Here is a 7,273-nt window from a genome sequence, read left to right on the forward strand (position 1 = left end):
GACCCAAAGTCGGATCGACTGAAGTGTAGCTAAATCATTTTCCATGTGGACCTCGCTCCTCATCTCTTCCGTCCTCCCCAGCTCGTCGGCGTTAGCGGCGGTTCCTCCTCACACTCGGTGGCAGACGGCGCAAGCTGGTGGCGTGGCACTAGCGAGGGGCACGGACCACATGGTGGTGAGCGTTGGCGACTGCGTGAGGGGCTTCGCGGTGTGAGCTAGCATCCATGGGATGGCCATGGCCTAGTCTGGGCTCGGCCCCAACAATGCTAAACATACAAAGAATTACATGCGGTTACAAGAAGACTAGGATTCTTTCTTTCCAACTACCACTAGTAGAAAACAAGGCTATCGTTCGGCCCTGGCCAGCTCATTAGTCCTGGTTCTTCAAGAACCGGGACCAATGGGGGGTATCAGACCCGGTTCGTGAGCCCAGGAGGCCGGCCGGGGCCTCGTGGGCATTGGTCCCGGTTCGTGTAGAACCATTTGTCTCGGTTCGAGCCACGAACCGGGACCAATGGTCCTCGCTGCTGGCCCACAACCATTGGTCCCGGTTCGTGGCATGAACCGGGACAAAAGGGGTGGCTTTAGTCCCGGTTCATGCCACGAACCGGGACAAATAACTTGCCTATATATACCCACCGCCGCGGCAAAGCACTGCACAGTGCTCTGTTTTTTCAATCCGGCGAGGAGAGGGCATTTGGGTGCCTATGCACATAAGGTGTTCGATGAAATGCCCGAACCACACTAGTTAAGCTTTCTCCTCTCGAAGCTCGACCTTGGAGCTCCATTTTTTCGATATTTGTCTAGATTTAGGGGTCCGTCACGCCCCGTCCCCATTTTCACCGCCGTTGATCGCCTGCGCCGATCTCGTCGCCGGCACCACCGTGGTGAGCCTCTTGTTCTTATCTTCTTTCTGATATTTGTCTGATTTTCTTACTTTAGATAGATATTTGTCTGATTTTCTTAATTTTGACACACATAATTATATGTAATGCACGCAGATGAACCGGCAATGGATGTATGGTGACAGACACACCTCCGAGTACATTAAGGGCTTGCATATTTTTCTCGAAGTGGCTGAGGCAAACAAGCAGAATGGTTTTATGTGTTGTCCATGCACTAAATGTGGGAATACGAAGTCTTAATCTGACCGGAAAACCCTTCACACCCACCTGCTTTACAAGGGTTTCATGCCACACTATAATGTTTGGACGAGGCACTGAGAAATAGGGGTTATGATGGAAGACGGCGAAGAAGAAGAATACGATGACAACTATGTGCCCCATGAATACGGTGATGCTGCAACGGGGGGAGCTGCTGACGATCAAGAGGAACCAGACGATGTGCCCGATGATGCTTCAACGGGGGAAGCTGCTGAAGATCAAGAGAAACCAGACGATGTGCCCGATGATGATCTCCGCCGGGTCATTGTCGATGCAAGGACACAATTAGAATTTTGTTCAAAACATTAAAAGCAAAAAGAATTATCATAAAAGAAAATAAATAAGTAATTAGAATTTTGTTACAAACTTTAATAGCAAAAAGAATTATCGTAAAAAAAATAAATAAGTAATTAGATGGTACTAAAGGAATCAACTAAAAAGCTTTTATAAACCTCCAGTATTATTGAAACTAAAATTATATATAATTTTGTTACAAACTTTAATAGCAAAAAGAATTATCATAAAAGAAAATAAATAAGTAATTAGAATTTTGTTCAAAACATTAAAAGCAAAAAAATTATCATAAAAGAAAATAAATAAGTAATTAGAATTTTGTTACAAACTTTAATAGAAAAAAGAATTATCGTAAAAGAAAATAAATAAGTAATTAGGAACAAAAAAGAAAGCAAAAAAACTGGGGCAAAATTAAAAAAAAGTGCCACCTACAGGGCCACCACGGTCTGCATACAACTAGAAACCCATTACTAGGGCCAGGATGCAGGCCCACATTAGGCCCAATAGGCCCACAAGCACAGAGAGTGAATTTAGGCCCGTAAGCCTGCAGTAGAGAGGAGCTCGAAGTGGTTGGTTCGACAGGGCTTATAAACCACTCCGAGCCCCTCTCGGCTAGCGAGGTGGGACTAAACATAGCATCGCACCGCGCCAGTTCCAGCACACGACCGGTACCAATGCACCCCTTTAGTCCCGGTTGGTGCCACCAACCGGGACCAAAGGTCTCTGTTTCCCGCCCTTTGGGCTGCTGAAATGAGGCTTTTGGTCCTAGTTGGTGGCACCAACCGGGACTAAAGGGGGGTATTGGTCCCGGTTGTTGCCACGAACCGGGACCAATGGTCTGTCTATATAACTGGCACTCGTGAAAATTTCTTTCAGTTTGTTCTTCCCCGCCCCGACGCCGCCAGGCTGCCCGTCTCCGCCTCGCCGTCGCCGTCGTTGCCCCGCGCCGCCCTGACACCGTCCCCCGCCGCCTCGACGCCGTCGCCGCCCCGCGCCCCGTGCCCCGCGACCCCGCCGGCCCCTGCCCGTCACCGCCCCGCCCCGGCCCGCGCCGCACCTCGCCGTCGCCGTCCCCGACACCGTCGTCGTCGCCGTCCCCGACACCGTCGCCGTGAGCAAAATTTTTGCTAATTTAATTTGATGTTAGTAGTAGTTAATTTAGATGTGTAGTTAATTGAGTTAGATTTTGTTAGATTTTTTTTTAGATTTTTTTGTTAGATTTTTTTGTAGTTCATAGATTTTTTTTGTTAGATGTGTATAGTAATTTAGATGTGTAGTTCATACATTTTTCTGTTAAATTTTTTTCATATTGTGTAATTAATTTGTTCATATTGTGTTAGATTTTTTCTATTAATAGATTTTTTTGGTGATATTATTGTTGAATATGCATGTTTCTATGTTCATATATATGCAAAGATCGAATATGTCAAATTTTTATGATTTTTTTCTGTTCATAGAATTTTTATGATTTTTTTTCTGTTGTAATTTTGTTCATAGAATTTTAATGATTTTTTTGTTCATAGTATTTTCTTTGGCAATTTATGTATATGTTCATATTGTGTATGCATAGGAAATTTGTGCATGATCAAAGTCATTTATGAATATGTTCATATTTAGAATAGAGGAAAAAGGAAAAAAAATAAGAAGAGAAAGTGTTTAATATAATTAGTTAGAAAAATAATAGAACTATAGTTAAACTAGTTTATTTTTAGTAAGTACTACTTTATTTTATTTATAGTAAGTGCTTCATATATAGTTGAACTAGCTAGTTGATTTAATAAACTACTTTATTTTACTATATATAGAAGTAGTTTGTTTTTAGTAAGTACTACTTTATTTATTTATAGTAAGTGCTTAGTAGTTGAACTAGTTGATTTAATAATAAAACTACTTTATTTAACTATATATAGAAGTAGTTCCCGCATCGACATCGACGATGCCTATCCCGCATCCTCGTCGTCGTCGACTTGGCGGTGGAGGCCTGCTTGATCAGGGCCATGTTCGGGACTGGGCTCCGCCCGGCTGGTATTGGGAGGTGCTACCTTTCGGGGGACGTAGGTTGGTGAGGAGGCAGCCCGTTGTTGACCCGATCCTTATTTGGTGGCGGTCGCGTGGGCCAGTGACGGCGCCGAGGCTTCCGGCACCGCGGAGGTGGTACGTCACCGTGTCAGCGAGGAGGACGAGCACGTCCTTCGCTACATGGTTGCATTGAAGGGCAGGTTCGACAATACTTGGTAGGTTCTTCAGGGATCTCACTGGAGCTATGATCCTATAATGGTTCCTTATCTTTGGGTGTCCACCGCCCGCGATGATACCCGTCTGGCGCTACGGTTCTAGCTGTATTAGCGATGCTATATGTATGATAGTATTCGAGGAGTATTAGTGATAATATTCGACGATGTACGGACACAAGAGATGATGTAGTTTTGGTTATAATTGAATGCATGCTAATTTGAATACTACTTTATTTTACGATTTAGTTTTGCTTATTGAATGCTCATATTGGAAAAGTACTCCTACTCTGAATGCTAAAATTGAAGAGCACTCTATGCAGAAATCTAGGAGCCCCCTCCATCATCCACGCCGTCGTGGGGGTAGCTTCTCCTTCATTCCCGTGTGCTAGACAATTTGGTGTAATAATGCACTCGGGAATGAAAGGAGGAGCTACCATCACCGATAGTCAACCCGTGATTAATAATAATGATCTGATTTAGATTTTTTAGTACATATATTTAATTGTACAAGTTTAATATTTGAATTATGAACATAGGCAGGAAATGTCGTACTCGGACGACGAAAACCGCCCGGGGGAGTGCGACTGGTGCCACGACGACCGAGGTATGTGCGACAGGTTCATTGAGCTAGACGAAGATCGGCCCTTCAGCATTAAGCTCGAGGAGACCTTCGATGTTGATACGGTATGCAACGACGACAATAGTTTTTTTCGTAATTAAGCACGACTTCAACTATTTTAACGTGTATTTTTCATCTTTTCCAATTCAAGTAGCTTATCCCCATGCTATCCAAGACGCTATGTCTTGGAGAGGATGGGTTTTGAAGACCATGAAAGTATGGAAACCAAAAAAATTCTCCTAAGGACCCATCATGGTGTGGATTTTAAAGTAAAGTTGTACAATGTTGAGAGTGTAACCCATTTTGATTGCAAAAACTGAGAAGCACTTTGCAAGATGTATGGTTTTGATGAGGGTATGCTTGTCACCATGGATCTTGGTGATCCTACAATCAAGCAAGACAATATGAACATTTGTGTCCTTGTGGATACACCTCCAATTCTTCCCCCATGTGAGCTTAACATAGCTATTAAGTAATTTATATTGTTTATTTCAAAATAGTTGACAGCTTATTTCCATTGACAGCTTATTTTTATTCTTCGAAGAATGTGTGGAGGATGGTAGACAAAACCCACTACACTGATGGCTCTGAATTAACTTATAAGGAGAAAAATCATTTGATCGCATTTTGTACTAATCTTGAGAACTACAATGTCTACAATCGAACTCCTCAACATTATGGTCATACGTGCCACTAGTGCATGTGTTGAACTACGGTAACTACCATGGAGATACCCTGGTAAGATTTTTTACTATTACGACATCCCTGCATCTTTTTGCATACTTCTAAAACTAGTACATCATTGCTAACTACGAAGTTATTACTATGTTTTTCAACAGATAATCTCGAATGATTGTGTGCCTCATCTGATGTATACGCACGGTCGCCTTGATGTTTTGAACATACAACCAGGTCGTCGTACGAATCTCAACTGTCCATACCGGATTTCTAAAAGAAGTGGAGACATGACAATCGAAGAATGGAAAAAATGTATGGACAGTCGTAAGGAGCTTCTTGGAAGCAAAAGGAGGCGAAGCGCAAGAATTGGAGACAGGATGATCTCCATTCTTCATAATGGAGAGTCAGGGTCTATATTGTTTTATGCTATTTTACCTTAAGGGTGTTTAGGTCCTACCTGATACTGATGATCATGTGCTAAGAACAATTATGTAGGGTTGGGTTCGATGACTATGAGGATGATGGTCGTATGACTTGTTATTAATAACGAGTAGAAGTTGTATGATGATGCATGATTAGTAGGACTTGTTATTATATATGATGCGAGCATGCATGAGTTATTATATATCAGCGGGTGAAATGAACATAGCAGTAGCGTTGGTAAACCAAGGACGAAGATATAAGAGAGGACACATCTCTCTATTAGCTAGCTAATAACAACCTAAAATTAACCCTCAAAACCCCTAAACCAGCCACTTTAAAAAAAACTCAGCTCCAGCCAGCTGTTGACACATGGAAACCTTTTGGTTCCGGTTCATATCACCAACCGGGACCAAAGGCCCCCTTGCCTGGACTGCCCGCAGCGGCCACGTGGATGCCCATCTGTCCCGGTTCGTGTAAGAACCGGGACTAAAGGGTGGAGGCATTAGTAACGACCTATTAGTCCCGGTTCAAGAACCGGGACTAGAGGCCCTTACGAACCGGGACAAATGCCCTGTTTTCTACTAGTGTATCCCCTTAGCCTATAAATACCCCATAACTCTTTGTATGTCTAGTATTACTCGGCTTGGCCCAGATCTGGTGGTTTGGTAGCCGTGGGCGATGGGCGCGCATCGCTGGTGAGCCCCGTGCATGTCGATGCAGCCGGTGGCGCGCGGAAGGCGTCAACTCGTGTGCTCGTGCTGACGCGCGATGCTACTCGGGTCCTTTGGGCAGCAGTGGGGCTGCGGTAAGGTCCTTCATTTTTTTCATTGGTTTTTTTGTTTTTTATTTTGGTTTTGCCTGTTTCTTCACGGTTTCTTTGTTTTTCCATCATTTTCATCATTTTATTCCTGTTTTTACTGTTTCTTTCTTTTTTTGTTCTTCATTTTCCTCGGTTTTTCTTTTGTTCCTCCATTCTTATTTTTTTTCCTATTCTATTTGCTTTGTTTTCTCCAGTTTGATTTTGTTTCCTTCTGAGTTTTTGTCAGATTTCCTTTTTTTGTTTTTCTTTGTTTTCTCATGGGTTTTCATGGTTTTCTTAGGGGTTTTTTTTCATTTCTTAGGTGTTTCTTTTATTTCTTTCATCTGTTTCTATGGTTTTCACCGCTTTTTTTGCTTTTTTTCTTTGACACGTGTCTACATTTTTCATACACATTCATACATTTTCCATATACATCAGGAACATTTTTTATACATTTTATGCACACATCAGGAACATTTTTCAGACACATGATTAATAATTTTAAAAGGTTGTTTGATGAGTACTTTTGTCATACGCATTGTACATTTTTGGTTTATATCAGGAACATTTTTTAATAATGTTTGAAATTTTCTAAATATCTAATTAATATTTCTTGTTCATAATCAACATATTTTTTGAAATTTGTGTTTTTATGTTAAAACTAATACACATTCTACAGTTTTCCTATACACCAAGAGCATTTTCTGTACACATTTAACATTTTTTAAATAGAGGACTAATATTTTATTTTAATTTTTGTGTTTGATGACTAATTTTTTCATACACATTATACTTTTTCAGAATATATAAGGAACATTTTTTTATACGTGGTTAATTTTTTTGAAATATATTATTAAGACTTTTTGCCACATGATCACGTTGTTTTGAGTTTATGCTTTTATGCCCAAATTTTTAATACACTTCTAAATTTTTTTGTATACATCAGGAATATTTTTTATACATGTTGAACATTTTTATATAGATGATTCATTACGTTAAAATGCTGCTAGTATTTTTTAAATATATGATCAACCTTCTTCATACACATTGTATTGTTTAGTAT

This window comes from Triticum dicoccoides, chromosome 2B, assembly GCF_002162155.2.
Source record: "Triticum dicoccoides isolate Atlit2015 ecotype Zavitan chromosome 2B, WEW_v2.0, whole genome shotgun sequence".
NCBI lineage: Eukaryota > Viridiplantae > Streptophyta > Magnoliopsida > Poales > Poaceae > Triticum > Triticum dicoccoides.